Source organism: Poecilia latipinna, unplaced genomic scaffold, assembly GCF_001443285.1.
Source record: "Poecilia latipinna isolate Pla-1442-1.1 unplaced genomic scaffold, P_latipinna-1.0 Scaffold142, whole genome shotgun sequence".
Classification (NCBI taxonomy): Eukaryota; Metazoa; Chordata; class Actinopteri; order Cyprinodontiformes; family Poeciliidae; genus Poecilia; species Poecilia latipinna.
Window position 1 is genome coordinate 444,805 of NW_015112758.1, and position 8,975 is coordinate 453,779.

The following is an 8,975-nucleotide window of genomic DNA, read 5'->3' on the forward strand; positions in this document are numbered from 1 at the left end:
ATCTGGAAATGAACTGATCTATTATTAAATGAGTGTCTCACCAGCTGAAGCCACTGCACAGCGCTCAATCTGGTATATTTACTAGTAGCTGTTAAAATCCTCATGGGACCCACGCCAAGTCGAGCGTCACTTATTTGCTACGATGTTTTTCCTTCACGAACTCAATGACCCCAGCGAAGAAAACCTGCTGAGTCACTGATCACGCCAACGCGCTTCAACCGAGCGTCAGCGCACAATCTCCACTGAGTCATGCACGCACGCACTCGTACACCCACCTGCACGCTCTCTGAAGCTAAACAGACTCACAAACAGCAACAAGAGAGAGCTTAGGGGAGATTTGTGATGCTGTAAAAACACAGCGGGCTGCGAACAGCTTGGACGAGTCGTGCTTGTCAAACAGAACCTGCAGCTCGTGCAGAGGAGAGCCAGAGAGGACAGACAGACAGGTATTAACAGGCAGAGTGTGGAGGACGTTACGTGAAGCTTATGCAAGTCAAAACATTTGGACTCAATGTTTTGATAAAGTGAAATCTCCTTTAAGGAGCCGTTTCACCAAGACTTTAGGATGACTTCTTCATCCTCACCTTGCAGAGAATCTACATTTTATTAACCGTTAACTTATTTGCCTCAGTCCGGGACGCTTTTCCAGTCTCACCTAGGTTTCTAGCAAACAGATCAGTGTTTATCATGACTGAATGATGAAGCTCACCTGGGCTGGAGGTGAGAGAAAATAGTCCCACTTAAAGCCGCTGTCTGGACTCAAGCCAGAAACCATCCATCTTTATTTATCCCACAGGCACATTAAACATATCATCCAAACATCTTCAAAGAGTCGTGGATGTTGATGCTTTGGGCTGGGAAGAACTCCAGTAGCAGTCAGTGTTGTAGTGACTCTGACTGAAGACTGTTGCTGTATGGCATGCTAACATTTCAATAACCAGGCAGAAGAGATGGTATTTCACAGCAGTACACTGCTAACCCATCTCCTTTGCTTTTACCACTCCCATTTAAATGTCTGTCTAGCTGTGTAGTTAGAAAGAAGAGATGGGTTGAACTTCCTTCTTCTCTGCTCCATGAAGCCTCTTGTCCAACTCCTCTGGGACTTTCACCAACATTCAGATGTCAGAGGGGAAATCTCGCGAAACCTCTCTAGACTGAGCATAAAACAGACAAGAAGCAATGGCAATAATGTGTGGAAGATATTCATCAGAGAAAAACAATAAGAAGATGTCTCTAATGTTCACTAGACTTTGGTGAGCCTTTGCAGTTGCTTTGTCTTCGGTATTTAGATCATCATCCCTCCACCACCGCACTGAACGGTTGGTATGAGGCGTTTGTGCTGATTTGCTGTTTGGTACAACCAAACATCTCCACTCTGCTCTCGTCACAGAAGTCTCATCCTTCATTCAGGTGCAGCTTTGCTAACCTGAGGCTGAGCTTCACGCGCCAACGTTGGGATGAATCTGCTGGGACTTTTGGGAAGGTTGGCAGCTGTCTGAGATGTTTTCCTCTGGGAATAATCTTCCTCTTTGGAAAATTATGGACTTCTAACCCTTCCCAGATTGATGAGCAGCAACAGTTGCTTCTCTAATGCCACTTCGGGCATTTTTCCACCTTGGCGTTGTGCTAACACACATGCATTCAAGCACACCAAACTTTTACTTTTATAGAGGTTCTCCAACTGATGATTAGTTTATGAAGTGATTAGCATTTAATTAGCAGCAGCTGGCCCTTCACCACTTCCAAGGGACTTGAAAGTCATTAACTTCTAAGTAGAAAACATCCAGCTGTGCTGCTCTTTTAAAGAAACAACAAATTTTCCAAATTAAATCAATTTCTCCTTGAGGAAATTTACTTTTAGAGTCAGAAAAGACCAGAGTACCTAATGACTGTTTCTGTATCACAAGCCAAAAAATCAGCAGCTTAAATTCCGACGAGGAGATTCTCTTACTTCTCAACAAAACGTTTTAATGAACTCCTGACAGGAGAGGCCGAGTGCAAGTCAAATCATGACATTTATGTGAAGGTTATATGGGTTTGTGCTTCCAACCAGGCTAAACCAGTTAAAGAATCCATAATAGCAACGGTTGCTGAAGCTCAGGTCCACAAACAGCCGTCAGCCATCCGCCCATTTCAGCGATCAGGCTTATGAGGAGGCCTGGAGGCAGAAGCTGTCATACCGGTGTAGAGTCTCATTGTCTGGGATTACTTTGACACGGCCATGTGCTTCTGCATGGAGCTTCAATCATCACGTTGTCTTTCTGCTTTTTGAGGACGGTAAACAAGCAGATCTATTTGTCCCCCCACCCCCAAAAACGAGACGCAGTTCTGCAGATGAGGCTCGACTGCAGTGATGATTTTTTTTTTAAAAGAAATCAGCTTAAAAAGCGACAATTCTGACTGAAAAATCAATTTCCTGGTGACTTAATAGTTTAAACAGGTCAGTAAAAGTCCATCTGGAACACAAACATCTCAACCCGGAGAAGATGGCAGACGAACCCACGTCTTGCCCCCAGGCGCACCTCATGCCCTAAATTCCTCTAAAACCCGATCGAAGACAGACCAAACAAAGGCTGACATGTCCCCACAGTTCAGCTGCTCCATCGTTGGAGGATATTAATAGAAATACCTGGGATTGATGAGTAATGCAGAGTCCACGCCCTCCGGTTCTCCTGTCATGCTGCTGAGGAGATACAGACGGTATGCTTGTAAACAAGTCACTCTCTTCTGCTGCTGCTCTAAATGTCGATACTATTAAAAATAAAGCAAGGAATGTTTTTTAAAGGCGTGACACCAGCAGAGCTAATGCCTGTAAACCTGTTGTGAAGCAGACAGCCTTTCGTCCTCATGGGGTGAAGAGGTAGAGGATGATGCATGTGAGCCGAACCAAACCACAGCGGCCTTGTCGGCCGATTATCAACGATGTTAAAGACTACCTGTCAAATATCTGGTAAATCCCTGGTAACACAGCGCGGACCTGTCAAGGCACGGACGCCAACAGACCTGAGACGGTTCTGTGCCAAGAAGATCCTTTAAGTCCTGGAAGCTGCCAGGTGGGGCTCCCTGGATCCGACCCGTTTATCCCAACCGCATCCCACACAGGCTAGATCAGACTGATATTAGGAGTGTTTTGAGGTCAAGTCAACGCTAAAAGCAAATAGCCAGAGGTGCATTTCCTTTTCAACGACTACGATTATAGAAACCGCAGCAAGATGAGAGGAGCTGGAGTTTTCAAAAATAAAAGACGATTCTGAAGCATTTCCATCCAGACTGAGGATATGTTACAGATTCAGAGGAATGTTTTGGCTATCAGACACAGAGAAAGAGTTGCAGATGCAAGGAAGGATGATTATGTGTATGAAGGTTTCAGTCCTCAGAACTTAAGATGGCTGCAGACTAAAAATGAAATTCGCAGTATAACCTCTAAAAATACAACAATGGGGTATCTACGTGTTCCAGAAAGTCAAATTTAAAACTTTTTTAATGCCACAGTGAACAAAATGTTATGGTATTGCGCCCAACCCTAAGATGACCTCTGGTCTGCCTACAAACCTTGGTCTGGGTTTGGTTGAAGTGAACTGGTGCAGTTTGAATAACCAGTCCAAAAGTAGGAAGTGAACTACAGCCACAGGCATTCTGGGTAAATACAACCAAAATAAACGTGCGAGTCTGGCACCAGTGAGAGAAATGGTTCGTGGTTCTTACCAAAGACAAGAGAGACTGCCAAAAATGGCTAAAATCTGATGCTACTCTAATATTGCTTACATTTTGTGAAGAAGGACGTTGCACTCTTCAGAGGCTGTTTCCTTCAGTGGTTTTTGTCGCAGTGCCTCCCTGGCGAGGAGGGGATGAGGTTGCTCAAAGGGTTTGGTTGGTTCGACATTAGGGTTGTTGTAAACAAATATTTTAGTAGTCGAGTAATCTATCGATTATTCTTACAATTAATCGAGTTATCGGATAAAAAAAATGTATAAAATAAAATACTGGTAAATCTAGCATAACACCAGTGTTACTATAGGATATCAATAGCAGTCCAATTTTTCATATTTGAGCTTCCCTAACAGTTACTTCTTTGTCGTTTAGAAAATTGACCTGTAAAAATAACAGCTCACTTCTAAGTTAACCTGAAGAAAATTTATACAAAAATCTGAAATTCTATTCAATTTAATAATAAAGAGGCAGGCTCACAAATACGCTTATAGAAAATGTCTATACTCCAGCTTTTAGTTTATGTATTCATCTTCGAAGGAACGAATGTAAGATGGGGTTGAGGTAGAAAATAGACCAGGAGACAGACGGTGGGTCCGGGGGAGACGGATGAGCGTAATGAGGGGGGGAAAACAGACCGGTAGACCGGGGTACAAACATAAGACCCAGGAAGAGAGCAATACGGGATATTTACAGAAAAATGGTTTTAAAAAATTGCACGGTGCGCTAAATAATGAAGCATAAATTAACCAAGCTTCGAGGCAGATCAATTTTCTTTGAGGAATTTTAATAATCGAGGCACTCGAATCATTCGAGGAATCGTTTCAGCCCTATCTGACAGTGGAGTGAAAGAGAACCATGGCAGCTGAAAATGGAACAAATGTTTTTGCAGAGAATGAACCTCACCTCATATGGGTTGGTAAGAAGTGAGTCAATGGTGAAAACAAACATCGTCCGGACAACCACCAGTAAATTTCTGCTTAAATCACTCGACACAAGGGAGGAGGAGAAGTCGCTCCCACTCCAATCTTTTCCTGTGGAAATTGCAGAAAGAGGCGACAATCGTTTCCCCTCTTACAGTCAAGCGACCAATGGCATTCATGCATGTGAACTTTTGTGCTTTACATGTGCAACACAAGTTGAAAATCTTTTGTTGCTGCTATCTCCTTTGTGTCCCATGTGTTAGATTTCAGTGTAGTGATGCCTTTCTCCTGTTGCAGTTGTTCTTCGCTCCCTGTGTGTCGAGCCAATCGCCCATGATAGACACAGAAAGCTAGCTAGCTAGCTAGCTAGCTATAGTAAGAGCAGCTTCAATTGCCTCGAGCCACAAAGCGTAGTGAAGATATCTGCTGCGCGCAACTCAAACTTTTGTTTGACAGAAACGTCCAGCAAGAATAACAGAAAACAAAAATAAAATTGAAACAAACTGAAAACCTTTAAAAGGTCCTGAATTTATTTTGATATTCTCAGCAGGAATTGTCCTTGGAATGTCGCAGCTAGCTTAGCAGCGAGAAAATTGTGGAAGTCAGCTAAAGGCCTGTCACGATAAATTTTGCTGGACGATTAATTGTCTAAAAAATTATTGTGATAAACGATAATATTGTTTCAAGACCTTCTGACGCTGATTTAATGGAAATGACTAATAATGCATGTGATTTCCTGCCATAGATGCACTTTATTTTCATAAGAACACATAACACTGGAACTGATAAACTAAATAAACAAAACAACCAAAAACAGAAATAAAGTGGATTCTCAGTCTCCATTAACAAAAAACGTACTTGAATAAAAGCTGAACAACATAAAGCCAAAGTGAAAATAAATACTGCATTCAATCAAAAGAGTGCAGATTATGAAGTCTGTATACTGTATTGGCCTTCAGTAATCAGTAGATTTACATAGAGAAGACGGGAACATCCGACCACCTGATGCAATAGTGTAGTGTGAGCTGGACATTACTCTAAGGAAATGAGGAAGGGAGGGTCAGTGCAGAGCACCGGAGATGAGCCTTTTTCATTCAGTGTCATCAAGAGAAAGAAAAAAGGCAGGAAGAAACGATAAAGCCGATAATTAAACTGAGGTCGATATGTTTAATTTATCGTGCGATTAATTGATTTATCGTTTATCACGACACGCCTAGTCAGCTACGACTATTTGGTTCAGAAATGATCCAGTCGCTTAATATGGTGTTCATCCAGAGAAACGTCCATGTGGTCGTTGTTATGGAGCTACAGCTAACATGAACAGATTGCTATGAGCTGTAGGCATCCTATAATAATCTGCAGCTCACAGACTGGCATCCTTTCAGTCTTTATTACATCATATATAAACTGAAACTAAGACTTGAGTCTCAGGTTATGAGTCTAAGTCGAGCCTGAAGTATTAGGGCTCAAGTTTGAAGTCTATGTTTCTAACTCAGTGTCTGCAGACAACACGGGAACTCTCAGGATGTGGAAGAACGCAGCATCATGACGACCTTCATGCTGACTGAGCCTCGTTCCACATGCGCTCAGAGGGCGAAGAGGGAGGTGAGCAATCACTGGCTATTAAACTACATCGCACATGTGTTGAAATATTAAACAGAGACAAAAAGAAGAGCTTGTTGGAAAGCAGCAAATTGGATGCTTATGTTTGGAGGCTGGTCTGAATTAGCTGCAAATTGGAGAGCTATTTTAATCCAAATCAGTCCGGTCCTTTACAGATGGTTTCACGAGGCCAATCCTTCTGGACTGGATGAAAACTGAACAAGATGGATGTAATTATTTACAACAGCATCTGGATCCAAGCATCTCGTCACCTGGAGCTCCTTTATTGTGATGTCAGGGATAATGAATCTTTTATTATTGACACAAAACTTTAAAAAAGCAAAGCATTTTGCTCCTCTTTCCTCAAGAAAATGACGGCACCAACAGGAGTCAACGAAGCAGCGAAATATCAACATCCTGCAGATGAAAACATTTTCACTCAACAGCAAAACTTTGAAGGAAAACACATGAGGTTTGGTTCGAGGCGAAACGTTTCTTCTCCCACTTGACGACATTCCACAGAACATTCCACATCTTCCACATTCCTAATGATAACAAATAACCCATTATTACAGACGTATAAAGACGCTAATGAGCTGTCAAGACGTAGACAGACATGCAATTAAACCTGCTGCCTGGGATTTTACTGCAGTGCAGCAGACGGTGTGGTCTCCGGCCAGGTCGATCTGGCCTCCACGGAGGAGCTGCCGTGTTTCCTCCCACTGAACCGTGATGTGGTTAGATTTTCATGCCACAAAGGGAACACGAGTGCTGCAAAGCTGACCATGGTGGTGCTGTGTGTGGAGACTGGATGGCAGGAACAGACGGGATAAGAAGTTAGAGCTCAGATTCTTCAGAAACTCTGATTTTCTTTGAACTTTGGCTGCTAGAGATGCACCAGTTAGGCTTCTCCAGACTGACTCCTGGTTTTCTAGGCGGTCTACCCTACCACTTCTGAGTTAACCATAACAAAAACAATGTTCTGTCTTAAGTTAGTATAAAGTGGAGCTATCATCCAATGCCTGGGGTCTTTCTGCCTGGAGTTTGCATGTTCCCCCTGTGCATGCGTGGACTCTCTCCAGGTCCAAAACAATGACTGTTTAGTTCAGCAGGCCGTTGAAACTCTCCCTAAGTATGGTGGCGTCCCATCCAGGATGGACATCACGTCTCACCTGACAACTGCTAGAGAAAGGCACCAGTCGCTCCTGCAAGGATAACCGGGTACAGATGATGGTTGGATGGAATAATGTTCTGTAGGTTTACTTGCAAAGGTAGTCATTTTAAACCTAAAAGATGCAATTTAAGATGCAGAACCAAGTACAAATCATGAGGGCATGAATTCAGGCAGTGTCGGCCATTTGATGGACTAGGTGAGCTACTTATGCAGACAAATTACCACGACTGGAACAAGCAGAAGCCACTGGCAAAGCAATCACAGTTCAATACTCCCATTCCTCACTTTCTATCATTTATAGGCATCAATGAAGTGAGCGATCCTGATCATTTTTTCTGATATTTTAATGTTTTTATTCAAATGGCGCCTGTGCTGCAGATATCTGTCGATATTTATTTCTTCCTGGAGTTGCTTTCCAGGTCAGTTCCAGTTAACATCAGACAGTATGAAGGTAATGTCTTTTCTGGTCAATTTCTTGAATCTGGAGTCAAGTTGTGCTGGTCCAAATCCCTACCATGTTCGATCCATCTTCTCTTAACCAGATGCTGAGAGGGACTGTTGTATCAGCACTTAACTTTTCTGAATAAGTAGTCTTGAGATATTTAACACCCTGCAGAGCTTGAAGGGGGGTGTCAATTTGACTTCATTCTAGTTCTTTCCACTTTGCATCATGCCCCTCTTCAGACCAGTCAGCAGCACCCTGCAGTTGAGCTGCTTCAGAGTAATTTTCCAAACATTGGGGTGACATGCCTCCTTTATCTCTTGGTAATTGTAATGTTTTATAGCGTACCCTCAGTTTCTTGTTCTGCCATATAAGCCTAGAAATGGTCCAGTTCAACTCATTAAACTGCTTAGCAGGACTTTCCACTGATAAAGACTGAAAAAGGAATAGCAGCTGAGGTCAAACAATCGTCTTAATCATTTCTGTTGGGTTATTATATAAATTGTCAAAGAAGCCAAATCATTTATTTTACTCGTCATAGTAAAGTCATTGGCTTTAGATCTTTTGTTTAGATTTTTCATAATATTAACACCTAAATATTTTATGGGTTTCCATTTGAATTTGAAGAGTTTACTTATATCCTCTCAGGGTGAGTACAATGAAAAAACACAATCTTACAAATTATTTTTGGTCTCCTTTCTAGTGCAAATATCTGAGCAAACCTGAAATGAGACAAAACTAACTTGCAAGAAACGTTTTACCAAGATACAGAGCCTTATTCTAAGTAAATAATTCCTTAGTATTGATGAATACCTTCTAGTTATTATTATAACGCAGATTATTTAACTCTTAAGACATTTTTCATGTTAATTTATCTGCCAAAATAACCTGAACTTTCTCATCAATATAAAGGAATTATTTAGTTTAAACAAACGTCTATATCTCGCTAAAAAGTTGCGTTTGAGTTAGTTTGTTTTATGTCAAATGAAATATTTGCAATAGAAAGTAGACCAAAATTACTTGGTAAGGTGTTGTGATGGTTTTTCTATTTAATTTATAACCCAAATGGAGTCCAAATTAGTGGAAGCAACATGAGGTCAGGCAGACTAGCATTGGGGTCAGATAA